This window comes from Sus scrofa, chromosome 15 (assembly GCF_000003025.6).
Source record: "Sus scrofa isolate TJ Tabasco breed Duroc chromosome 15, Sscrofa11.1, whole genome shotgun sequence".
Lineage (NCBI taxonomy): Eukaryota > Metazoa > Chordata > Mammalia > Artiodactyla > Suidae > Sus > Sus scrofa.
The window spans coordinates 7,709,647-7,737,175 of NC_010457.5; the positions used below are offsets into that span (position 1 = coordinate 7,709,647).

Consider the following 27,529-nt stretch of genomic DNA (forward strand, 5'->3'; position numbering starts at 1 on the left):
CTTGCTCAGTGGGTTAACGGTCCGGCGTTGCTGTGAGCTGTGGTGTAGGTTGCAGACGCGGCTCGGATCCCGCATTGCTGTGGCTCTGGCGTAGGCCGGTGGCTACAGCTCTGATTCAACCCCTAGCCTGGGAACCTCCATATGCCCGCGGGAGCGGCCCAAGAAATAGCAACAACAACAACAAAAGACAAAAGACCAAAAAAAATATAAATAAATAAAAGGTTGTCTTAATACACCTTTGCATTGTTCGAGAATAGGTTTTGTATAGATGAAACGCAGTGGAGTGACAGTAATTGTTGAGTCAGATGATACGGTTCTTTAAACTGTGATCTCTACTGTTGTGTATGTTTGAAACTTTTTATAATAAAAAAAGGATTTTTAGTCTTATGTTTTCTAATTTATTGGAGGATCACCTGTTATGTTATCTTTTAGTGTTAATATCAGAGGAAATAAATTTATAAACTTAAAGCACAGTAATAATAATAGATCCAGTTTTTGAGTGTTTAATAAATATTAGGCGCTAGGCTAAACCTTTTACACATTCCACATCTTCAAGGTAAATTTTATTTATCTCATTGAAAAATAATAATACTTTTGAGTTCATTACTCTTCTGAAGGTTTCCCTTCATCTTTTCCTTAGTCTTTCATTTGTGTTTGAAGTGGAGAAGGGACTGAGCCCAGCATTGGTACTAATAATGAAGTGGGTGACCTGGGTGAAATTGTTAGTCTGCATGAAAGTTCATATTGGGTCCAGAATTAAAGCCAAAGTTTATAAGAAGCAGGGTTGAGTCTAAGAGATTTCGACAGAGTGAAGTGCTGGCTTTCAATCAAATTTATGTTGTAATACAGAGTTTTGAATAAGATGGTGGTGGGTAATGTCTCCCAAGTAAAAATAAAATAACCCTAAAACCTAGTGTTTAGCTTTGTTAGAATTTATTTGGAATTTCAAATACTTTGTGTATTAGCCCTAGTTTTGATGTAGGTAGAATATTTTTATGCTTTTAGTAATACAATAGATTTTTTTTCTCACAATCTTAATCCTAAAGGTGGGATCTTGTAGCTTTGTTATAAAAAACCCCACTTTTGATTAAAGTCAGTAAATACCAATTTGTATGCATTAGATAGATTAGTGATTTCTGGGTGTTAATCCCAGTTTATGTCTTGTCTTTTGTTTAGTATGTTTTGTAAAGGTTTAAAAATGAATAATCATTATAAGGAATTGCACTGATACATGAGATATTAGTAGTTGATCTTTGTAAAAGAGACAGTTTACTCATTAATGTTTAGTGTTTCTTAGCAACAGAAAATATTCCTGTGCTGGGCATTTTCATATATTTCTTATAAACACACATTTAGAAATATTTTATATGACCTGATGGTTGTCCATCTGTCCTGAAGCTCTCACTGCTTCTTCATTACCTAAATGTCCTCATTAAACTTCACATTCATACAAATATTCTTTCAGCTTAATAACCTACAGTTTGACTTGAGAATCATTTGGCTTGTCAGAATCTTAAAACAGTTATAGGGAATAAATTTTATTTGTGTATTGTGAAGGTAAAAGTTATTGAAAATGTGTTATATTTTCTAAGAAAACAAGTATAAAAAGATTGCCTTGGGAGCTAGCTAACTATTTTCTTATTGTCCTTAGCCTCTAGGGAGGTAGTTGAATCACTTGTGATAAAGAAATAGCTTGGTTATATTTTGGCAGGTTGACTTGTGTTCAGTTTAGATCATAATTTATGAAAATACTAGGCTCATATAGAATGTTGTATTCATTCATCCATTTAACAAATATTTATTGAGCACTTACAACATGCCAGGCTATGTGACAGGCCCTGAGGATACAGTAGTGAGCAAAAACTCGAGGTCTCTGCTCCTTAGAAGAGAATTGTAGTTGTCAGAGAGCATGATTTGATCAGGTGGGAAAGGCTTCCCAAAGGACAAGTGCCTGAGCTGCTATCTGAAGATCATTCTAGTAGGAGCAGCATGTGCAATGGAGGCTGCAGGGCACACTGAGGACCTGCCAGAAAGCCAGGGAAGCTGGAGTCCAGAGAGTGAACGCCTGCAAGATGAGGCTTGCCAGAAAATTGGTTTTGAGAAAGAACTTCATCCTTTGTGGATGTTTGATGAAATCAACCGTCATCTTTATATTGACTTCTGTGTATCTGTTTTAAGATAATAAACTGTTTTCAGATACAGGTTAGAAGTTTCTGTGGAATTCATTTTTCCCATTTGGTACTTTAATCCCCTAAATAGTTATCCATTCTATATGGCCAACTTCTGCTTGAATATACTTGAAAAGGAAAGTATATTTTCTTTTATTGCACTTCGCTTTATTGTGCTTCCCAAATACTGTGTTTTTTTATAAATTGAAGTTTCATGGAAACCCCATACTGTCAGATGATGCTTAGTATTTCTTAGCAATAAAATATAATATTCTAGGTTCCTTTTTTTTTTTGTCTTTTTGCCATTTCTAGGGCCGTTCCTGTGGCATATGGAGGTTCCCAGGCTAGGGGGTCTAATCGGAGCTGTAGCCACTGGCCTACACCAGGGCCACCAGGGATCTGAGCCGCGTCTGCAACCTACACCACAGCTCATGGCAACGCCAGATCCTTAACTCACTGAGCGAGGCCAGGGATCGAACCCGCAACCTCATGGTACCCGCAACCTCATGGTTCCTAGTCGGATTCGTTAACCACTGAGCCACGACGGGAACTCCAAGCAATAAAATATTTTAAAATTAAAGTATGTAAATTGTTTTAAAGTATGTTATGTCTTTTTAGACATAACACTATTGCCTACAGTAGGCCACAGTATAGTGTAAATATAACTTTTATGTGCACTGGGAAACAAAAATATTTTTTGACTTACTTTATTGCTGTGTTTGCTTTATTGTGATGGCCTGCAACTGAACCCACAATCTCTCTCAGGTATGCCTGCTCCTAGCCCAGTGGCAGGGTCCTTTCTTCTTTGCAACCAACTTCACTTTCTGACACCTTTAATTATTAGAGAGTTCTTTCTTACATGAAGCCAAAATTTTGGTTTCTACTCATTGATCCTAATTCTCTGAGGTATATTTAGTTTGTTTTTAGATTTGTTCATGTATGTGAAGTTTACTGATGTATAGTTGCAACTCTTTTTTCCAGACTTCTCCCCCTTAATATTTGAAAATCTTCATATATATATATATATACAAAAGAAGAGAGAATAATGTTATGAAAAACCCCTTGTCCCTTACTCTGCAGGTGTCTATTGCCCATCTTCAACAGTTAACCTGTGGTTTTTTTTTTTTTGAATGACAGATACTTGATGAGTATTTTCTTTGCTCAAAGTGTGGTACTATAGAATAAGACCTGACACAGTTTCTGGCCTTAAGGAGCTCACATGCCAGTGGAGAAGAAAGTAAGAAAATCAGTTAAAATAGTATGATGCATACAACCATCTAGTTGGCAGGAGAGTTGTGGGATTATAAAGAAAAAGTACAGGAAAAGTGCTTTATCCTGCTGATAGGTAGTAGAACTGAAGGAGAACTGGGGTGGGGATTAGTATTCAAATTTTTAGGCTCTGGAAATACTTCCAAGGAGTCTTGGAGAAAGTGAGCAAGTTAAATCAAAGTTCACCAGGTAATAGTCTAAAATAAAGATCGTCCCCCCCCAGCCAATTGGTACAGAAAATCTTATGTCTATATGTACTTAAGTAGGTATTTCTATGGAGAGGGCCCTTAGTTTTTGTCAGACCTTAAGGAGGTCTATGATACAAAATAGGGCCATTGTTTGGTCTCTTATAAAGGAATTGGATTTGGTAGTAGTTAAGTAGAAATAGGTAGGTAGACAGATAAGATAATAGATTATGTATCTTAAAATATGAAATAATTGGGTAATTATTTTACTCAGAGGTCGGGGATCCAGTACCTGGAGAGATGATGTCATACCCAAAGTAAAAATATTACCTCTTTCCTTAGACAGCCTTAGGGTCCTCACTTAGTCAGATTTGAAAAGCAAGCTATGTGAACATAGGGAAGACTGAAGTGTCTTAGGAGTTATATTCAAATCAATTTTTTTTTTTTGAGGAGCCTTACCAAGGAGGCATCATTGATGTTGATCTTGATACTTATCCAGATTTGCCCTTGCTTGAATTTTGTGATCCAGAATTTTGTGACTTCTGGTACGAGTGCCTGAGAGTATAAGTACGTATGTGCACACACACTAATGCAGTGCTGCAATTTCCTCTTAGAGCTTCTCCATCCAAGGAAGCAGGTACAATTTACTACATATACTTGACAAATTGGAAGCAGGTGCTTCCTACTTTCTCTAATCTTTGCTGCTGTTTTTCACTTTGTACTTGCTTGCATCTGTATACTGTACACATCTCTGTGGTTTTTCTCTTAGGTTCTGGAATAGAATGTGACAAAAAAGCTGTAATGTAGTCTTTTTAATTCATTCATAGTGTCATTTTTGGCTTGAATACTGTAGTTGACTATTTGATCACTCCTTTTATGTATGATTTACTTGTTTATTTCTTTTCCTGCTTAGTATTTAGGAATTACATATATACTCTAGTCTGGCAAGAAAGGTCAACTCAGATTTTTTGTAAAATATCTTGGAAATTTCATTGACATAGCTTTATTTTGTGTTTTGTTCATGCATATGTCATTTGTTATGTTTGAATGTATCTGAAATGGAATTATTGATAATTTGTGTTAACTTATCTTTAAAAATGAAATAAATTGACAAGCGTTATCACTTTGAATTGATAGAATTTAACTATTATTAAAATCATTTTATTCTCCATAAAGCAGACATAAAAAGTCTTGTTTCTTGTTTGTGTTCAATCACGTAATCTAAATAAATCATATCTCCCTTGAGACATGCCTCAGTTTATTGAACATTTTAATTTGATTTCCATGGTGAGCATATAGATAAGATAGTAGGCTACATAAATTATTTGGAATAAATTTTGTAAATAGTATTGAAAATCAATTTCAGAATTCTAAATGTCACTATTACTATTTTAATGCTTTTGTTATTTCATATTAGGCATTTCTTAAAAGATGAGATACTTGAGCTGGACCTTAGGAAACTGTAGAAAATTGGCAAGGGGGGATTTGGGAAAAGGATATTTCAGGCTGAGCATATAACATTGAAAAAGGCACGCAGCCTCTTGTGGTCCTACATAGGAGCAGAAGGGGAGTGACTGGCTCTTGGACACTATAAAAATTGGGTTTAACTGTCTTGTAAGGATATGTAGATCTTACTTGTTAGGCAGTGGACAGCTCTTGAAGGTTATAGGATGTCTCTTCTGTGTCAGATCTGAACGTATCTTCTGCATTATTTAAAACAATTTATGTGTAATAGACATTACAACCTTTATTTTAAAGAGGAGAAAAGGCCTAGAAGAGTTAAGTGACTTATCCAAGGTTTCATGACAAGTAATTGTCAGAGCTTGGATTCAAACCAGATGTTCTTTTGAATCTGCCTTCTTCCTTCCTCTCTTTTAAATGAAAGAATGAGACAGTCAAGCTTAACTTGAGGAAAGTTATCAAAGCAGTTGATTTATTGGATGAGGGACTAATATAGCCACTTGGGAGGTTACTTTAGTGTTTCTGACAAGTGGTAATGTGAGGATTGAATTTGGGGTGTTAACAGTAGCAGTGAAAAGCAGAATTTTATTTGCAATTAAGGTGGCTGAATTTTCATGTCTGATGCATGCATTTAGGAGGTCCTGGGATGAAGAAGTGCCTGTGAGAAATGGAAAGAAAACTGGAGAGCCAGGAGAGCATAGTATTATGGAAGTCAAAACAAGAAAGTTTCAAAGATGGGGTGATGAACACTGTTAATACTATGTAGATTTGAAGGGATGTGGGAACCAAGGAAAGCTCATTTCGTGTTTGGTGACCACTGGTGGTGACTCTTGAAGATGACTTTAGCAGAGTAGTGTGATTAGAAACCAAATAATATAAATAAATAAATAATAAAGGATTGAGGATTGAGACTGAAGAAAGGATATGGAGACAGTGATGTATACTCTTGAAAAATTTAGTGGAGAAAGTTGAAGTGATAACTCAAAGGATTAAGGCAAAGAATTTTAATCTTTGAGGCAAATGTATTAATTTGTTGAAAGCTACAAAGGCATTGGTGGTAGGAAAGGGACTGAAGATTTTAGAGAGGGAGTAATTGGGAGTTCAGTCTTACTGGATAGTGGGAGGGTTTAACAAAGGTATGTGGCTAAACTTTGGGAGAAAAAGGAATTATTTTTGGAGGGGGTGAATTAGCAAGGATGGGTATTTACTTACAGGAAGAGCTTAGTTGCTCACGTTAAATGATGTAGTAAGTTTATTGAAGGAAAAGAGTGGTATCTACTAAAAGCAGAGGTGGTGTTGAGGACTTTTAAAAGAGGAAAAGATCTGAAACAATTGCTATGGTTGAAGGATAAAGTAGTAAGAATTTCCAAACAATGGTTTCTAGCAAGGATCTAAGCATACATTTTTCTTGGGATTTTTCCTCTGGGGAAAAATTATATTTTCTTGAACCTTCAGTTATTCAGGTTTGTAACAGAACATCTGTTATATCTCTCCTTCTTTTGTTCCTTCCCTACCTGTGTCCCTCCTATTTTTTTCAACCAGTGTATCTTGAATGTGTGTACTCTACCAGGCACTTGGGATATTGTAATGTACAAATCAGATGGTTTCTTTCCCATGTCTTAGGATATAAAGTAGATTTCATTAATTCAGATTATTTAAGGAGCAGAAATATATTCAGAAATACACCATAGGGGAGTTCCCATTGTGGCACAGTGGAACCTAAACCGAATCCTGCCGGTAACCATGAGGTTGTGGGTTCCATTGTTACAGCAGCTGCTCAGCAGCCCTGTGCTGCAGTGTATCAGCTCTAGCGACAGCCCTGTCGCTGTAATGTACCAGCTCCAGAAGCTCTGTGGCTGCAGTGTATCAGCTCTTTTACCCAGTGAGAAACCAGGTGAGCACTCGGAGAGTTGGAGAACTCAGGTTTATTAGGCCAGAGGGCTCAGAGGAGATTGCTCTCTGGAGTCTGGGCCCTGAAGAAGGGTTTCACAAGGCTTTTATGGGCTACCTCTTCTGGGTCCATGCTTGGCTGGTCGGACAGGAGTGAGGTCAGGCAAGTAGTAGATGCGAAAGCAAGCTTACAGAAGCAGATGCATCGGGGAGGGGTGGTTGGGGCAGTTGGCTGGACTTTGCTTAGTCATCATGGCCGGGGTCTCTCCTTTCTACCTTTTTATAGGGACATTTTCTCCTACACTATCCCTGGCCTTGCTCAGTGGGTTAAGGATCTGGTGTTGCCATGAGCTGTGGTGTAGGTCACAGATGCGGTTCAGATCTGGCATTGCTGTGGCTGTGGTGTAGGCCTGCAGCTACAGCTCCAATTCTACCTCTAGCCTGAAAACCTCCTTGTGCCTTGGGTGCGGCCCAAAAAAGCCAAAAAAAAAAAAAAAAAAAAAGAAAAAAAAAGAAAAGAAAGAAATACACCATAGGGTGTGGTAGAACCTGTAGCCAATTCCAAGGGTATTCTCCTTCAGATTCCAGCAAAAGCTGTCTTCAGGCCATGCATCCTTTCTTTTTTACTACAGAAATTTCTCTGTAGTAGGAATGGCTGCAAATTCTTTAACCAGCTTTCTTTCACTTGTTACTTCCTTTTTTAGGTTTGAATAGGTTAGTTTACCCACTCAGTCTTGAAAACGTGCTCCGGTAAAAGTTTTGAGTATTTTAAATCAACCCAACCCTTAAAATTTATTAGATTCCTTGCATTTTATACAACAGAAATGGACTCTAAAGGATAAAGTCGTCTTACTGTTTTATTTTAAAAAGTATAAATATCTTTAAACCTTCACCTTAATTTTCATTGTTTTTTATAGTTTTGTAGATTAAAGATTGTAATTTCTTCTGTACAGTTTTTTTGTTTGTTTGTTTGTTTGTTTTTACCCCTCCAAAGAAGGAGGGATAATAAACTTTTGGATTCATTGTCTTTCTTTTCTGTCTGAAGTTTATGTACTTGAAGAATATTATTTCCATTAAAGGACTGGATATAAGTTGCTTTGGCAGTGAACTCTGAATCCATTATATAATGACATGTTTTAGCAACTCACCTAATGAACATATACTGAACATTCAAAAGTTAATCAAGAGAATAGAAGAATTTAACTTTTCCAGTGATGATGATGATAGTATTTTCTATACTGTGTGCCCTGAATAAGATTTTACTGAGAAGTTAGAGCCATGAAAGATCTAGGTTTATTTAGCAGGAAAGAAAGACTTGGTCCTCATTATTCCATCAAAAAGGTCTTGTGCTAATGAAAACTATGCCTAAAACAGATGCTTTTTTTTGGGCTCATCTTCATGGAATTTGTATTTGATTACTAGCCTGATGTATTTTATCATTAAGGAAGATATTATGGTCATATCATAAGATTATTAATCTCTACAAACAACTAACTTTGGTTAACTTTTTAATGTTTGGTACTTGCCACTACCATTCTAAAATTCCTTCCTAAAAGCTATGAGGGAAACTGATTTCAGTATTTCTGTTCTATTTGCATTTAGTTGGCTTCATGCAGACCTCATCATTAAAATGTTTTGTAGCTGGTAACAAAACATATTTTTTATTAACATGGAAAAGAAGTTTTTAACTTATTTCAGCTCATTTGATTAGAACTTGCATTTAAGGCTATTTAAAAAAATAAAGTCAAGACAGTCAACAAACAGTACACTGGCCTAAAATGGTAGACAAATGTGCAAAGTAAAGTGTCTGCACCAGAAATGCAGTGTTTTCTCATTCTTTTTGCCCTTTCTGCTCAAAATCCATAGGAGTTTTTCTCTCACCTTGTTCAAAAACTATTGATAAATTGAAAATGGTAATGGCAGAACATTAAACCAGGAGTGGGGCCCTTGTAAACATGTTTGTGCATCCATGAGGCTAGCTCTGTTTCAGACTTCATTCCAGATCTACTGAACAGAAGCTGAGTAGAGTAGGTCCCAGCAATCCATGTTTTAATGCCTTCCAGGTGATTCTTATGAATGTTGAAGTTTGAAACTACTTGTATTAGTTTTCCTGGGCTGCTACAACAAAATACTGTTGATTGGGTGGTATAAACAACAGAAATTCACTTTCTCACAATTCTGGAGGCTGGAAATCCAGAATCAAGGTATTAGCAGATCTGCTTTCTTTTGAGGTCTCTCTCCTTGGCTTGCAGTTGGCCACCTTCTTGCTGGCCCTCTTATAGACTCTGTCCTCACATGGTGTGTGGCTGTACATCTCTGGTGTCTCTCCATGTACAGATAAGGACACTGGTCATATTGGATTAGGGCCCATCCTCATCAACTTCATTTTAGTTTCATCACCTCTTTAAAGGCCCTATCTCCAAATATAGTCACATTCTGAGGTACTGGAAGCTAGGGCTTCAAGATGTGAATTTTAAGGAGATAACGATTTAGCCCATAACACCACTCTGTAGTTCAGTGATTTTTTTTACAGCTGTATTATATTCAGGTTCATGATTATACCCCTATTTATCTTTTGTGCTGTTGATGGACATTTAGCTTATTTTCTATTTTTTTCCACTGTGTTAGTTCCACTATATCAGTTTCTTTTTCTTTATACTTGCTTCTTCAGTTTTTATTTATTTTCACTGTGGTATCTTGGTAGCCTTGAAGTGTCCTGATGTCAACTGAATGAAAACAAACAAAAACAAAATCATGTGCTGCCTTTTGTTTAATGGAAGGCTGTACTCTATAAGCTGTTAATTTTGTAGCATATAATTTTAAATAGTGGTGTTTTTGCTTTATGAGACTGGATTTTCCATGTAGTCCGGCACATGTGGTTTTGGACCATATTTTGAGTTAACTACACAAGCTACTATTTCCTTATAAGGGTGGGTCTGTCATAATGATACTAAATAAATAAGTTCCTTTCTCTGTTTGTAAATAAAAGAGAACAGTGACTCCATCATTGTGTATGTTCTGTCTTGAGTTTTCTTGACCTTTTGCAGCTCATTATTATCATCTGGGAATACACTGAATTCCCATTGCTGTTAACTTTTTATGTTGCTAGGGTTTATTTTGGAAATAAAAATGAAGTTATTTTACTAAAAGTTAGGCTGATTTTTTTTTTCTTTTTAATCAAAAGATAAAGTTTAGTACCAGCCTAGGGTAACATTTTCTCTTTGTGCTGAGTTTCATGTTAGTTGTATAATTTATAATTTATTCCCTTTATTTACATTTTATTCCATTTATTCAAATTTTGTTCTCTTCCCTCTACCCTAACACCTCACCCTGTAACTTTTTTTTTTTTGGTCTTTTTTTTTTTAAGGTTGCACTAGTGGCATATAGACGTTCCCAGGCTAGGGGTCAAATTGGAGCTGTAGCTGCCAACCTACACCATAGCCACAGCAACGTGGGATCTGAGCCACGTCTGCAACCTACACCACAGCTCACGGCAACACTGGGTCCTTAACCCACTGAGTAAGGCCAGTTTCCTCATGGATGGTAGTCGGGTTCGTTACCACTGAGTCACAACAGGAACTCCCACCCTATAACTTATAAGAAATATATTTTATATGTGTCATTGATAGTTTTAGAAATTTTCTGGATTCATTGAGGACCGATTGATTATCTGGATCTAGACCATATGGTATCCTCCCTATCTTCCAGCATGCCAACCCTTGGGCTCCTTTCCATCTTGTTCATGATATCTCCATTATAGAACCTTGCTGTACCAAAGAGAGAGAAGTACTATTTTCCTAATTGTTATTAGTTATTCTTTGGTGGCTGAACTTGGTGGACAAAATGAAGTTGTAGGATGGTAATAATTGAAACTACAGGGGTTCCTCTTGTTGCTCAGTGGGTTCAGAACCCAACTAAATCCATGAGGATGTGGGTTCAATCCCTGGTCTTGCTCAGTGGGTTAAGGATCTGGCATTGCCATAAGCTGCAGCATATGTCACAGATGTGGCTTGGATCTGGCGTTGCTGTGGCTGTGGTGAAGGCTGGCGGCTGTAGCTCCAATTTGACCCCCTGCCTAGGAACCTCCATATGCTGCAGGTGTGGCTCTAAAAAGAAAACAAACAAACAAGCAAAAAGGTACTGTAACTTCTCAGCCCCACCTCAGACCTGCTGAATCAGATGCCTTGCAGGTGACTTCTGTGCTTTCATACAGTTCTGTTAGATCCATGTGGTATGTATCATTTCTAACGGTGTGCTAAGGTTAATAGAGCAAGTCTTAGTACTTGTCTATAGCTCTTTTTTCCCCTCATGGTGGGAAGGTGAAGTGAGAGTTGGGCTAGGCTGAAAGAATGTGAGGAAAGAGGGGTCTAGCTAGCCCTTTTTACTGGCAAACATGTATTGACCTTCAGGAATGGACTCTTCATTATCATTTCTTCTTTTATGCCTTTTACTCCATGTCTGCACTGGACTGCTAAATTTAGGTAACCTCTTGGCCTGCATTTGGTGTCCCTAATTTTAAGATAAAAAACACTGATTTATAGAATGTTTACTTGTGTAAAGGCCTATGTTTGGCTCTTTAGAGGAGGGAAAAGGAAGTATAAATTGTGATCCCTACACATATACTTGGGCATTATAGAGACTTGGGTTCAAATTCTGGCTCTGAACTTTACCTGCTGTGATGTCTTTGGCAAAGTTCTTAATCTCTCTGCATGTCTCATTTTCTTCTGTTGTAAAATGAAGGTAACACCTACTGTGCATTTCTTACTAGGATGTTCAGGGGATTAAATGAGGTAGTGTATATGAAGCACTTTAAGCATAATAGGCATTCAGTAAATGGTAGCTGGATGCTATTATCATTATAATCATCATCATCTAGTTATTTCTGAATTTGAGCATCACACTTGACTCTACAGGGCATACTATATTAATGGTCTAGGTGACACTTTTCAGGGATTGCTTTCCTGGCTGGGCAATGATTCCATCACTGTGAATAATTTAATTAGCCCTTGCCTGCTGAGCACTGTAGCTGTGGCAGTCAGTAAGAGAAATGTGGTATAGAAAGAGCCAGGGCTTTGGAGTCAAGACAGATCTTGATCTGTTATTACTCCAGCAGTCAGTAGCTGTGCATCTTGGGCAGGTTGCTTAGCTTTTCTTTCTTTGTTTTCTCATTGGTAAGAAAAGGATTATAACATCTGCTTTGAAGCATAGTTATGAATGGGATTGGTTGAGTGTTATTGTGTGGATTAAATGAAGACATATGAAAGGGTTTAGCCCATCGTGGTCACATTTACTAGGAAGTTTGCAACAAATATTGCCTTGTTCATTTCCCACCCTCCACCTGACTCATTACAGAATTTTAGTGTCTTACTTATCTCTAATATATGTTGAGCTTTCTTCCACATTTTACATTTAGCAACCAAGAGGCTAAGTGGCTTGCTTGTTTGATACTGTTGGAACAGGAATAAGTTAACAAAACCAAGGATATCTAAGAGTTCTTGGTTTCTGGGCTGAGATACAGATTTTGGGGCACTATTTATGGAAATTATATATATTTTTTGCTGCGATAAAATATATATAACAAAATTTATCATTTTCACTATTTTAAGTGTATCCATCAGTGGCACTAAGTACAGACATATTGTTATGCAACCAAAGGCTTATATTTTAAAGCCCAGCTTTGGTATTGTATTTATTTTGTATGTTCTGCTTTCTTGGCCCATATATTAGAAAGGGCTCTTAGTGGCAGATCATGGAATCGTCATAGCTGGTTAAGTAGAAGGGGATTTATTAAGTTGCAGTAGTTTGTAGGATCTTTGAGCAGAAGGAATAGACTCTAAGCTGAGCTTCTAGGAACAACTTCTGGAACAACACTTTTCAACTGGCTGACTGAGGGAACCTCAGGCATCTCTGGTCTCAGTCTTGCTGCCCTGCTCAGCTTTTGAACCTGCTGAATGAGGAATCTTGGCTTGTGCTGCTGGCTCCAGAAGAATCATTGTCTTACCTACCATCAGTGCTGGTTGGGCTGTTCTGCCTGTGCTTGGTTTTTGTCTGTCCTTGTTTCTTTCTTCTTCTAGTCTCCAAGGACTGTTCCTCCTTTGGAAACAGGGCACATGTAGATCTCAAGTTACAAGGGGATCTAGGAAAAGTACCCTTTAGCATGTGAGTGTATGTATGTGGATCTGTATTTAATTTTTTAAATATAGGAATTCCTGCTATAGAAAGCAAGGATTCCTAACTTGACTTTCATGGGGAACCCTCTGAAATTATGTACAATATTATATATGCACTTGGGCCTTTTTCAGAGGAAAAGATCTATGGTTTTTATTAGAACCCTAGATAGTCTTGATCCCTGGTAGAATGATAATAACAGCTAGCCAAAGGCCATTATAGATATATGGGTCACAGAAGACTCTTGGACTGGAGAGGCCAGGATGGATTCCTTTAGTGTTAAGCTTCCCTGCAGACCTAGCGGTATTAGGACTGAGCAGTGGGCAGACTTAGGGGTGGTATGGTAGTGCTCTTTCATAGATGAGGGCAGACTGTGGGAGCTTGAGCTGGGAACTGGCCTGTGATAGTGATGGACTTTGGTCATAATTCGATGTAGAATGTCTGACCTGTAAATGGGTACTGGGAGTCCAAAAACTGGATACAGTCAAATCTGGGTCTGATGGAGCAGGTCAGATTTGAAGTCTAAGTAGGCAGGCCAACATCATTGATGAATCAGAAGGCTTATGCAGAAATGGCACATTCGTATTCAAGCAAGGCCTAAAGGAATGGGTCAGCAGTTTATTTTTAGCTGAGTTTTCCCAAAGAATTTTCCCAAAGAGATTGGGTTATCATCTACCTAATAAGAATGGTTACACGAAGCCTCTTGCATTTGGTGGAAGGAAGCATAGACGATCTACAGATTCCTGCCCACTCTAGAATTCTCTGATTTCAAATGCAGCAATTCCACTTTCAACAAAATCTCCAGTAGTTTATGTCAGTGTCAGAAGTTCATCCCTGTGGGCACAACTGTTGTATTCTAGAATTGGTATGTTTTCTAGGCTTGATCATCCCTAGAAGGGTGGTCCTTTTGACCACTTCTCCAGGCCTTCTCAACCTAAGCCCTTTTTCCTCCTCTGCAGAGTGGTGTGGAGGGCCTTTGAGCCCTGGGATAATGGTCAGATGGTCCTGTGAAAGATTTGTACTTGAACTAACACCCCTGTCTCCTCTTTCCTCTTTGCTTCCATCACAGCTTAGAGGAGACTAGAATTCATCATACTGCTTTGTTCTTAGGCTGACTTATTAAAAGGAATCTTATCCTCAGAGGATTTACTAATTGAGGTCATGTTGAAATGACATCTTAAGGAGGGTCCCCTAGAGAAGTTTTCTAGAAAAAATCAAGGATGCATTTATCTTGATCTGATTGAGCAGGATTTAAAAACAAACAAACTTTGTTAATCATTTAATTTCAGCTTTCATGTTTTATAAGTAAACTTTACATATGGTGAATTTAACCATACATGTGATGAAAGTGTTTTAACTTCTTGAAGTAGAGAGTCAGGGACATGAATACTGGATCATTTATTAGTTTAATAGGTTTATAGACTTTTTTTTTTTTTTTTTTTTTGTCTTTTGTCTCTGTCAGAGCCGCACCCATGGCACATGGAGGTTCCCAGACTAGGGGTCGAATAGGAGCTGTTGCTGCCAGCCTACTCCAGAGCCACTGCAATGCCAGATCCTAGCCGTATCTGCGACCTACACGGCGATACCGGATCCTTAACCCACTGATCGAGGCCAGGGATTGAACCCGCAACCTCATGGTTCCTAGTCAGATTCGTTTCCCCTGTGCCACAACGGAAACTCCAGTTTATAGAATTTTTAACTGTTGCTTCAGTGTTTTGTCATTTTCCTTTCCTTTTTGTATCTTTCTGTAATTGTTATTAAGAATTCTGACTTCAATTATTTTCTACTAGTCTACTAGATATTTGATTTGATCATATCAATATAAAAAGATAATGCTTGGGTTACAGTTTCTTGAATGTCTAACTATTGTCAGATCTTAGAACTTTTTATATGTCATTATAGCTAGCATGAGCATTTTAAAGTTTATAGGATCAAGTAGGGGAGTTGAGGATTTAATGCAAGTTTCTGTGATCCAAAATATTTTTGTATCTATGAGTATACATACACACACAAACACACAATATAGATTTCTACTTGCCTTAGTCTTAAAATTTGCATTTGTAACAGTTTTGGTGGTATGGTGTGCCTTGAGAGGAACCAAGAGGCCTGATAACTATGTCAGTAAAACTGTCTCATAGGTATGATTGAAACACTTTTATTAGCAACATATGGGGCATGAAGCATCCGCAGAGGGGAGTTTGGAGTGTGAGGGTGCTGTCTGTCTTTTTTGGCATGCAATTATATCCATACTAATGCATGGTGTTATTTGCTGCTGCTTAGAGAATATAGAAAAAAATAACTGCCATTGTGGTGAAACAAACAAACAAAAAATCAGAATAAAATATAATTGTTGAGTTTATAGGGAATTATTTGGATGGAAGGTATATTTTTTCCAACTGAAATTTTCTTTGGTCTTTTAAATTTTAGTAGTCTTTTAAATTAAAACTCGACTTTTCAATCATTTGAATTTTTGGACTGACTTTACATAATAGATGCCTCGCTGAGTTTCGTAAATGGGGAAGAGATGCTTCTTTTTCCCTTTGTGACAATGTATGGTTCTGTTTAATTGGTTTTACTAAATATTTATTAATTTTCTTTAGAGGTATCTGTAGCATTTAAATGAGTAGCATATGCTGATTACTAGATGCTGTGCAGAGGACAATAACAGACACAGCCTTTGGGTTTATGGACTTTAAATCTGTGAAAGCAGTCACGTGTAGATGATGTTTAAATATCAGTGATAGGAGTGGTAGACACACGTGTCAGCAAAGGGTTACCTCTGGGAAAGAGGGAGGGAAATGGGTCAGGGAGGGATATAAAGAAGCTTCCATTGTGGGTTTTTTTTTTTTTTTTTTTTTTTCTTTTTTAAATTTCCTTTTCAGCCATGATTTATTGATTGTCAAAAATTTTTAAACAGATTCAGGTTGAGGCAAAGGTAGTGGAATAATTGATTTCATCTTCCTTTCCTCCAGTTATTTCCTGGTTTGTTCTGTACAGTTTCTTAAAGGTGGGGGGAAAATTGAAAGAAATTGAGGGAAAAGCTTGGTGTAAGAGGGGTAGGAGGTAGTAGGTTCTGGAAAAAGCCCTGCAGAAAAGATATGAAATGTTTTTCAAACTTCATCCCAGTTCTGCTCAGTACTTCAAGATTTAGATTAAGTGAGAGCTTTTATATTATGGTCTGCTGTGAAATACTTATTTTTTAACAGGTGGTTTCTCCCTGTTTATATAGGAAGGTTACTCAGTCTTTATATAAAAGCAAAATTTCTTTAACTCCAGGTTTGCATTTGGTCCTAATACTGGTTTTGGATAGACCTAGCCCTCTGAAATGGATAATTCTTAGACTGATTAATCTCAAAATGGCTAGTCTGGTTACTTCTGTATGCTGGAAAAATAATATCGAAAGTCAAGCTGTTCAATATTTAGATTGCAGTGATTAAGAAAGCAGCATGGATTATGTTTATTTCTAGAGTGTGAGCAAATAGGGTCCACTTAAGTGCTTTTCAAATGCTTGTGACTACTGTCATGTTTTTTGACATGATGATTTTATCTAAGAGCTATTTCCATGGAGCTATTTTATTTGCAGAATGGAAGACCAAACCTCTGCTTGAAAATGTAAGGAAACTCTTTAGACTCATTCTCCCTTTGAAAATCAGGTTGAAAGATTTGGCTATCTTATGAAGAAAAGGTTGTACAATGTTGAATAATTTTGTTCTACCTGGTAAACAATACTTTGTAAGAATTGGAGTTGTATATTTATTGGGAGTGATTTCAGACATATAAGAAGAAAAAATATTGAGTACTTGCAACCTGTTCTTAGAAAAAGTGAACCTAAGAAATAAAATGAAATATAAAATGAAATGAAATATAAAAAAACTCAATAATCTTAAACTTGTTGTTTATTTGTTCCTCTCTTTTCTACCAGATCTTTAAAAGAATAGCTAAGAAATATATTTTATCTGATTTGAGTATAATTGCTATTATTTTTCTCTTGGGCAAACTGCCTTATGAAAAATGTAGAAGACCTAACTGATTGAATAATTAAGATTTCACTTTATTGACATTTGCCACACAGTATGTTTATTAAAGTTCAGAGAATAATTGAAGTAATGAAGTAGTATTATAATATTAAAAATTTGTTAGGTATAAAGGTAGTGTATGGATAAATTAAAATAATCCATCTGTACTATCAAATAATAATCAATGGATTATTGCCTTATATTTGTGAGGCTCTGTGTGTATATGTGTATAGTTATAATTCTCCACAAATGTAATTATTTATATTTCTTACATATGCTGTTTCATTTTATCATCACAACAGTTTTTGAAGTAGGTGGAGTAGGTGAGATTTTTCTTTACTAAATGAGGAAAACTGAATAGTGTAGTAATTAAATTATTTTTTCATGGGTATGGCTGCATTAAAACCTGGGCTTCTAACTTCTTGTTCAGTGCTCTTTTCCTCTGGACCTTAGTCAAGATCAGGAAAATTTGGATTTTTCTGGCCTATTGTTTCTTTGGTCATTTTGTTTTAGTATGTTTCATTAGAATTTTTCTGTTGTTTAGAAGGCTAAAAAGAGCCAATTCTATAAAGTCAGTTTGTTGTAATTAGTACTTTTGGCTGCAGACTGGGGGTAAGAAGGATAAAACCTGACCCAAATGAATTTTTTTTTTTTTTTTTGTCTTTTTAGGGCCGCACCCACGGCATATGGAGGTTCCCAGGCTAGGGGTTGAATCTGAGCTGTAGCCGCTGGCCTACGCTACAGTCATAGTAACACAGGATCCCAGCCTTGTCTGTGAACTAGATCACAGCTCAACGCCGGATCCTTTAACCCAATGAGCAAAACCAGGGATCAAACCTGTGTCCTCATGGTTACTAGTCAGATTCTTTTTTGCTGAGCCACAAGGGGAACTCCCCAAATGACATTTTTTTGATTATTTTTCTGTTTATGTTTTTATTAATTTGGTGCAACATTTTATTATTTAAAAAAGATTTAATAATTAAATTAATATCATCTGTACTTTTGATAATAGGGCACAGTCTGATTGAGATGGAAGCAGACCTGTCTTCTTCCTAATATTTCTTTTATTTTTAAATGTTTAAAATTTTTAAAGTGGGATGTAACTTACATATAACATTATATTAGTTTAAGGTATACAACATAATCATTTGTTATATGTGTATATTGCAAAATGATCACCATGATAAGTTTAGTTAGCATTCATCGTATACATTTAAACATTTTTACCCCATAACCATCAATCTATTCAAGGTATATATGAGGTTTTTTTTGTTTTGTTTTGAAATTCCACATATGAGATCATGTGGTGTTTGTCTTTATCTGTCTTGAGTTATTTCATTTAGCATAATACCCCCAAGGTTCACTTTTATTGTCACGAGTGGCAGGATTTCCTTCTTCTTTAATGGCTGAATAATATTCCATTGTGTACGTATACTGCATTTCTTTTATTCATCCATTGATGGACACTTAGGTGATTTCAGTGTCTTGGCTATTGTAAATAATGCTGCAGTGAGCACAGACGTTAGGTTTAGATACCTTTTTGAGTTAGTGTTTTTGTTTCTTTGGATAGGTACCCAGAAGTAGTATTGCTGGGTCATGTGGTAGTTCCATTTTTTTTTTCTTTTCCTTTTTTTGTCTTTTTAGGGCCACACCCGCAGCATATGGAGGTTCCCAGGCCAGGGGTCCAATCAGAGCTATAGCTGCTGGCCTATGCCAGAACCACAGCAATGCCAGATCCGAGCTCCATCTGCGATCTACACTACATGGCAATGCTGGATCCTTAACCCACTGATTGAAGCCAGGGATGGAACTGCAAACTCATGGTTCCTACTCGGATTTGTTTCTGCTGCGCCACAATGATGGGAACTCCTGGTAGTTCCATTTTTAATGTTTTGATAATTAGTGATGTTGAGCATATTTTCATGTACTTGTTGGCTATCTGTATGTCTTCTTTTAAAAAATGCCTATTCAGATCTGCCCATTTTAAAATTTTTACTTGGATTTTTTTTTTTGTGTGTGTGGTGTTGTATTGAGTTGTATGAGTTCTTTTTATATTTTTGGATATTAAGCCCTTATCAGATATATGATTTGCAAGTATTTTCTGTAGGTTGTCTTTTCACTATTTTGGAGAATTCCTTACTGTGCAGAAAAGCTTTTTGATTTGATCTAGTCCCTTCTGTTTATTTTTGTTTTTGTTGTCTTTGCTTCTGGTATCTAAATTCAGCAAATCATCACTAAGACTAATGTCAGCAAAGCTTTTCCTTATGTTTTCTTCTAGGAGTTGTACAGTTTTAGGCCTTATGTTCAAGTCTTTAATCCATTTTGAGTTATTTTTTGTGTATGGTGAAAGATACAGGTCCAATTTCCTTCTTTCACATGTGGCTGTCCAGTTTTCCCAACACCTTTTATGGAAGAGAGTGTCCTTTCCCCATTGTGTATTCTTGGCTCATTTGTTGTAAATCAATTGACCATGTATATGTGGGTTTATTTCTGGATTCTTTATTCTGTTCCCTTGATCTCTGTATCTGTTTTTATGCCAATATCATGTTGTTTTGATTGCCATAGCTTTATAATATAGTTTGAAATCAGAAAGTGTGGTGCCTCCAGCCTTGTTCTTTTTTTCCTAAGTTTGCTTTGGCTTTGCATGGTCTTTTGGGGTTCCATAAATTTTTAGGATTGTTTGTTTTATTCTTCTCTTCCCTTTTGAAGACTTGCCTCAAGCTAGATGTTGGGAGCCTTATGACTCCAGAGAGAGTTTTACTCATCTATTCCCATTATGGTTTTTAAATGATTATTATTCTTAATATATATATCTTTTTGAAATATTGTACTTTTAAATGGAATAAAATAACTGAGTACTTATGTAAATCAAATATCATTTAGTGTATGTTATGAACAAAAACCACAAAAAGACATTTGTGTGTCTTATTTAGGTAAACATAGGCATTAAGAAATGGAAATTTGGAGCATTAGAAAGAAATATTTACTTGTTAAATACAACACAGTGATGTTATTAACTACTCTTTTGGTAATATGTCATTTATTCTTGCAGAGGATACTATGACTTGCCTATAGTAGTTAATATAACTTAGTTACCAAAATGCCTAATTTAGGCTATGTGAGTTAATTGTAATCAAAAGTTTAGATCACTATTAGGGCTGAGTCATCTTTATTATTAGTATTATTATTATTGTTTTTGTCCTTCAGTTGCAGTAAAAACTTCCATGTGTTTTGCTACTTATGTATGTCTTTTGGAGATTTTGAAAAACCAAAGTCCTCTCTCTCCTGTGGAAGTGTTAAAAATCCTAAGAAGCTTTCTTGAGATAAAATTTGTCCTCTTTCAGTTATTAAATGTGCTTTTCTCTTATCTGTGAATTTCACCTTCAATTTACTGGCAACTGCTTTTTCGTGCTAGGATCATAGAATTATGATTAACTCCTTGCAGTCTGGCTTTGGTCCCACCTCTGCACTGGAACTGCATTTTTGAAGGTCACTGGTGACCACATTCTAGCCAATTGTTCCCTCAGTTCTCAATCTCCTTGGCATTATAATGCCACATGGCCTTGGCTTTTCAGTTACATGAGCACACTAGTTTAGATTTTTGCTTTGAACTCTGCTGCCCACACCTCTTCTTGTAACACCTGTTCTTTCTTTGTGGATGGATTTTGTCCTTGTCCTTTGCTATGTATTTACTTATTGCATTTTGAATCTTATCGCTTTATTTCTTCTTGTTCTGCATTTGTATCATAGATAAGTCATCATTTCTCATAACTCTCACTGTGATGGATATGCCTGGCAAGTCTCAGAGCTCCATTTACATCATTGCCCGTCGCTCAGACTCTAGTCCCGCACTTCCATTTGCTTTTAGGTAGATGTTCTTTTGCCTTAGAACAGATCTTTCTCAGGTCATCTCCTTCAGACTCTTTTCTCCTCTGAATTTCTGAAGTTTCTTTTAAAGAAGCATTCTCTTACTATCTTGACATTTTAAATTTGGTGTCCTTTATCTTCTACTGTCTATAATATCCTTGAGTCTTTCTTTAAAATATTTCTTAAGTTTGTCCCACCCTCTTCATTTCCTTGTCTTCCCCAAAGTACTTTACAGAGTGTAAAATACTTCTGAATGCATTTCTAAAAATTAAAAATAGCCAATATAATAGATTTGTGGAATAGGACAGGTAGAGTTTATTATTCCAAATTGCAGGTCAGGAACTATGTACTGAAAGAAGTGACTTGTCTGAGATGTCATTGCTGGTTAAGGAAAGAGCTATTACTAAAGCCAAGGTAATGTGATTTCAAGTCTATACCTATGCCCAAAACAAGTGACCATTTTGATTTCCTGTTAAATGATCTTTCAGTTTCCAGTTCTCTGCTTTAATTCACTTTACTTACAATGCTAGATTAATGTCTGTAAAACCAGTCAAGGTAGCAGCTGTTAAAGATTGGTATAATGTCTCAGTCATTGTGCTAGACAGAATTTCTTAATCCTCAGAACTGCTGTATGAGGTATGTTGTTATCCCATTTTATAGATAAATAATTTGAAGCTTGTAGGAGTTAAGTAACCGACTAGTCATTATGTGTGATGGTGTGGGGGTGGGGGAGTCAAACTCTGGCTCCCAAGCTCTGGTTCTTTTTACAACCGTATTATGCCATTATCAAATTCTTAATGTTACTCTTATTTCTAAGAACTTACTGTGGTTTCCTTTAGCCTACTTAACCACATTTATACCCCTTTATCAACTTTTCTGGACCTTCAATAATTTGTCTGTAAGTTTCTTGTCCATTTATTTTTATCAATAACCCTCCTCAGTGAACCCTCTTGTTCTCTTCTCAAGCAGACCTTTTCTAGTCTCACTTTTTCTTCTTGTTGACTCATACAGTTTTCTCCCTGTGTAGAGTGATTTATCTTTACCTCTTCACTTGTCCATAGCCAGCTTTTTACCTTTTCTTCGTTCTAACAAGTAGAAAGCACTTAAAGCAGACATGATGCTATAATGGCAATTGCTAATATAGATGAATACATGGACTTTCTTGGGGATATGGGCAGGTAGTGGGAGGAGCTAGACTGGATTCCCTATACTGATTTGAGAGCCCTGGCAGAGGGAGGTGTGCACAGGCTGCTATGGCAGCCCTCAAGAGGATGTGGTTAATTTTACCTGAGTGGTTGAGGAAGATGAGATAGAAGAGCTGACATTTGAGCTTTAGCCTTAAAGGAGGAGGAAGAGCTCTCCAGGTGGAGAAGGAGTGGGAGAAGGGCTTTCTGGAAAGAAGGAATATTGTATGAATAGAGGAATGAAATCAGAAGTATGTATGCCATGTGTTGGAGTGTGAATATTGAAAGTTGCAAGGCTGTGCAAAATGATGTGTTATTTCCAGTTGGCCTCAAGTTTCTGATCTTCCCTTCATGGAGTCGTTGCAGTCTGGGCTTTAGTGTTTGACCTTATACTTTCAGACAGCTGGTATGCTGGCCCACTAAGAGTGGATCTTTCTCAGGAGTGGAGGGACATTAGCTGGAGAAACTGATATACAAATATCTATACATCTAGTTTGTGTGTTTGTCAATTTATTAATTTTCAGTGAGAGATACAATACAGATTGGATTGCTTGATTTGGCAGATCAGTTCATTGTCTCCCTGCAGGCTTCTTGGGAAGCCAAGTTGTTAATAGGGAGGTGAGTTGATGATTGAGAAATACAGCTGTCAAGTTGACCCAGCATTTCTGACCAGTGTACTCTTTGTCTTCTGGCAAGGTACTTGGGAACCATGTTGCCAGAGACCACCTATTAAGCATGGAAAGAGAACTCAGAAGTATATTTGTTTAAAGAAGTATCTCTTAGCTGAGTTAGCGTAAGGCTATTTTACTGACTCTAGAAAGACCATTACCAAGGAAACCAAATTATTCTGGTCAACTCAGCCAAGACCTCCTTTCCAGTGGCTTGGTTTGAGCTTGTGAGCATTTACATAGATGGCTTTTCTGATTCATTTGCTGACCAGTCCTCCTTTCTCCTCCACCTTCTGTTTGATGCAATCTCCCTTTAGATATGTTGAGACATTCTGTCAAGTTACAGAGAAGTCTTTAAAAAAAAAAATTTTTTTTTTTTTTTTTTTTTTTTTTTTTTAGGGCCGTGCCCATGGCATATGGTATTTCCCAGGCTAGAGGTCAAATCAGAGCTATAGCCCCTGGCCTACCACAGCCACAGCAATCTGAGCTGAGTCTTCGACTTATACCACAGCTCATGCGCAACCCCAGATCCTTAACCTATTGAGCAAGGCCAGGGCTGGAACCTGCATCCTCATGGATACTAGTCAGATTCATTTCTGCTGAGCCATGATGGGAACTTCTGTCAAGTACAGAGAAGTCTTAAGAGCTAGAGAAACAGAGGCGTTTTCATATCACTGCCTTGATGCATCTTGTTTTTAAGTCACATTTTTTTATTTTCATTGGGATCAAAATCAAGGAATGGTGAATAGCACCTTGAATCCAAGAGTGTAAGATTTATGTTGGTGAGATTTTGGAGATGAGGCTAGAAAGTTGGGCCCAAATTGTGAAGGTTCTTGGATGCCATACTAAAGAGTTTTAATTTCAGAGTTCTCTTAATTCACTTCTCTATGAATTCGTATTCTCCTCAATGTCCTCTTTTCAATTAAGATTTTTTTCAATTAAATTTTTTTTTCAAATGAAGTTCAAACTGTTAATATATTACTGTAGAGCATATAATAATGGCTCTCCTTAAGAGATCTATTTTAAGAGGTCTTATTTAGACTCTTTATGTTTTGGCAGATAAATATTAGGTGATATTATCTGCAGTTTAAACATGAAATGCTTGAGAGCTTACGTTCTGCCTCTGTCTGACTCTCCCTGTGCTTCTCATTCAGTCTATTTCCACAACTTCTTCTTTTATCCCCCAGTTTTTTAGATAGGTGTTGTTTTTTATGTTATTATGTAATGTTTCTTTTTATATTACTATATAATGTTTTTACCATGGTGCTTATATACATAAATAGCTCTCTTATTAATTATCTTGTATCTGTCTCTTTTCTCTAGGCAGCTTGCCAGTTTCTTATGTTTAGGTGGGCCTCATACTTATTCCTATTACATCTTATAATACCTAGATCAGCTGAATTTAAAAGAAGACTTAGACAACAGAATACCATTTTAGAGCCAGAAGGTTTCTTAATCTAGTTCAGTACTCTCATTTTCTACATGAGGCAGCCCGAGATCTAGGGCTGCTGTAATTGGCCAGAGCACATGACTAGTAGAGCCATGGCCAAAATCCAGCTGTTATCATGTTGGCCACCTTTGCCCCTCCAATGCTTGTTCCCTATTTGGCTGAGAGCTGTATTCCATAGGGATGAAAAGGTCCCTCAAAGATCACCCATATCAAGGTACAGTCTCCAAAACCACTGTTTTCAAACTTAATTTAGCAGCTTTTCTTGTTAGTGCTAGGAACAGTACAGTTTGACTCATTTAAATCTAATTGTGTTATGTAGTAAACCAAGTGAGAGGGGCACAGAGAAAGGAGCTTACATATTGAACTCTTTCTGTGTTCCTGTCAAACAATGTACAGGTGCTTTGCAGGCATTACCTCAGCTGTTTATAGAGATAGTCCTGTGAACTGCTATCCACATTTTGCCATGAGCAAACTGAGACTCAGAAGTGAAACAATCTTGCAAGTAGAAGTAGGAGATGTGAGATGTGAGCCTAAGTCTACTTGACTACAAAGACCATGCTCTTTCAATTAGCTTCATTGTTACAGCCCTCAGCCAAAGGCCAAGAATAGCAACTTTAGCAGCAGGTACCACACCTGACTTTCTAATGAGGGGAAGTCCAGCAGCCTTGCCCAACTCTCTGTGGCAGATGATTGTTGGTGCCTGAGCTGGGTGGCCAGTATCTGACTCACTAAGTAATCTCACATTTTCTAACCATTGGTTTGTGGCTCATATTTGTGACCTTTTAGATACATGTGTGTATGTATGTATATATATATATATATATCTTATGTCATTGTTCCCATTTCCATTCTGTGGGAGAACAGAACCATGTTATAAGCCCACGTGTCTCATTCTTGCTTCTACCTACAGCCTCACTTTCCATCTCATTAATGCTCCTTCTTTCTTCCTTTCCTCTTTCCACTCTTTACTCTTGGTGTGGAAAGAAAATTAGATATGCTTATATCAAGGGGACTTGAATGGATCAGCTTCATTTTTTTCCCCCTCTGAATTTTTCTGTGTTGGTATGAAGAATCATGGGACAAAAATAGAAAACAAAGAAGGAGATGCATAATCACATTGTCTTCCAGCAAAACATTTTCCAAAATGGCAAGATATATGCAATTCACAACTTACATAAAGTTCATCATTCATATTTATAAAATCTGTGTTTTGGTCCTAGATGCACTTATTTCAAGTTTCAAAGAATTATTTTAAAATACTTTTGAATCATCTCCCTAAGAGCTTTCAACACGGTATAAATAGTACACTTTTTAGCATTTCCTTTTGCATACCTGAAGTTTGCATCATCTTTGAGATTGTTTACCACTTTTTTTTGCAAGGCACATGTGGGGAGTCAGCCAACAAATGTCATTATATATGCGGGTTTCTAAAAGCAAATGGGGGAAGTTATGTTTAACCTTTCAAAGAGTTGTTATCTGGGCTTTCCCCCCATTTCGGAGCAAAACCAGATGTAAACCAAGGATACATATTTTTGAATATATACCTTCTTTTAGATTTGCCAATGATCATTTTTGTTTAAATATTACCACCACATCCCCTCAGAATTTAGAATGTTTCTAGTAAATGGTTGATTACAATCTGGTGATTTTCCTTACTTTTCTTGTTCATTAATTTTTAATGAATTGTTTCTTAAAAAGTACAACTTTGTGAGAGGAGGAATTAGAGGTGTGGCATTTGATTAAATGTATTCATGGGGGAAAATATGCTAAGAAGGCATTAGAATTTCCCCTTTATGCCAAAAAGTTCATTAGACTGGTAGGCTTTACTCAAGGGAATATCTTGAGGTGGAATGTATTGGATAATAAGAAAACAGAGTGAGAGAGAATAGTTTTTCCTAGCAAGGAAAGTGTGGTTCCTTTTCTAAGTAGAAGGGCTCAAACCCTAACCCACTGTGTTGGGATGGCATTTTTATTTATTTAGATTTTGCTCTTTGGCTAATTAAAGTTTGGAATAGGATGACCCACCCCCCTTTTTAAAATCCTGTATCTTCGAAAATGCCCAAAAAAAAAAAATCCGTTAAGAATGAATTAAAATTTTGTCCATGGTATTTGTATTGTGTTTATTCTTTCAGGTTTTAAACTTTATATGATTAGTATCTTTTATTAGAACATTACATGTTTTATATATGCTTTATAGTGAGTACAAACTTTATCTTGTTAAGTGCGTGATGGTACAGAAGATGTTTAAGACAATTTCATGTCTTACTTCTACATAATAGGTGCTAGACAACTGAATAAGTACAGAAATATGTGGGGGCATGTATGATTTTCTATTTTGAGTCATATTCATGATTTCTATGATGTTGCCCTACCAGGTTCTTAAAATACAGATTTGCATTAAATGATTAGGTTCTCACTATATAAAACTCATTATAAAAAGATGAAATAAAAAAACTAATTCTACAAATAAGTATTATAATTGGGAATGTCGTTTTAGAATTTTTTTTCTCCTTTTATGCATTCATATGCACACCCTCAAACACACATGCCCAGATACATACAAAGATATATAAATGGAGAAATAGGGGAAAAATTGTAAGGATATGGTTATCCTATATTACTACTTTTGCTTAAATAAAAGTAATACTTGATTTTAACAAAAGTAAAAGAAATTAAAATAAAAACGAAAGTTATAGTAATTGATGATACTTTACAACTAGAAATATCTAAATGATTTCACTAAAGTTGAAAAAAGATGAAAAATGATAATAGGATCATTATATTTTAAAAACTAACTATATATGTTTCTGTATTAGTTTATTTCCTGTAATTAAAAGTAAGAAATTAACCTATTGCCCTTTTTCTGCTTCTCAATTTTTATTACTTATGTTAAATTTGTCCCTTGTCAAGTTGTGTAATACTTGCATTCTATTTTGTAGCTAATTTTCAGTTATTTAGTATTCAGTGCTTACTACCTGCTCTTTTTATTTTAAACTGCAGATTTTCTTGGGAAGTGGTGGCCCATGAAACAATTTCATACTTGGGGACTGATGCCCCTAAGCAAGTACTCCTTTTTTAAAGTAGAATGAATGTCTTTGGTAAGTAAATGGAGGAACTGAATCTTGTAGGGTAAAGTCAAGTTTTAGCTCATGCAACTTGATTATAAAATAGTAATTTGCTCATTTAGTTTGTGTAGTCCTTGA

The 27,529-nt window shown here is 36.5% G+C and overlaps 1 protein-coding gene across 24 annotated transcripts in view; it reads left to right on the forward strand.

Moving 5' to 3' along the window:
- GTDC1 (glycosyltransferase like domain containing 1) overlaps positions 1 to 27,529 on the forward strand; it is a 476,816-nt gene that overhangs the window by 23,678 nt on the left and 425,609 nt on the right. For 4 of the 24 annotated variants that reach the window (XM_021074858.1, XM_021074859.1, XM_021074852.1 and 1 more), the window contains exon 1: positions 19,206 to 27,424. The exons of 5 other annotated variants lie outside the window; for them this stretch is intronic. The gene's annotated coding sequence lies outside the window, so the exon portion shown is untranslated. Of the gene's footprint in view, positions 1 to 19,205; positions 27,425 to 27,529 lie in introns of those variants that run through there. 15 more of the 24 variants (XM_021074848.1, XM_021074846.1, XM_021074847.1 and 12 more) reach the window with 6 other exon arrangements.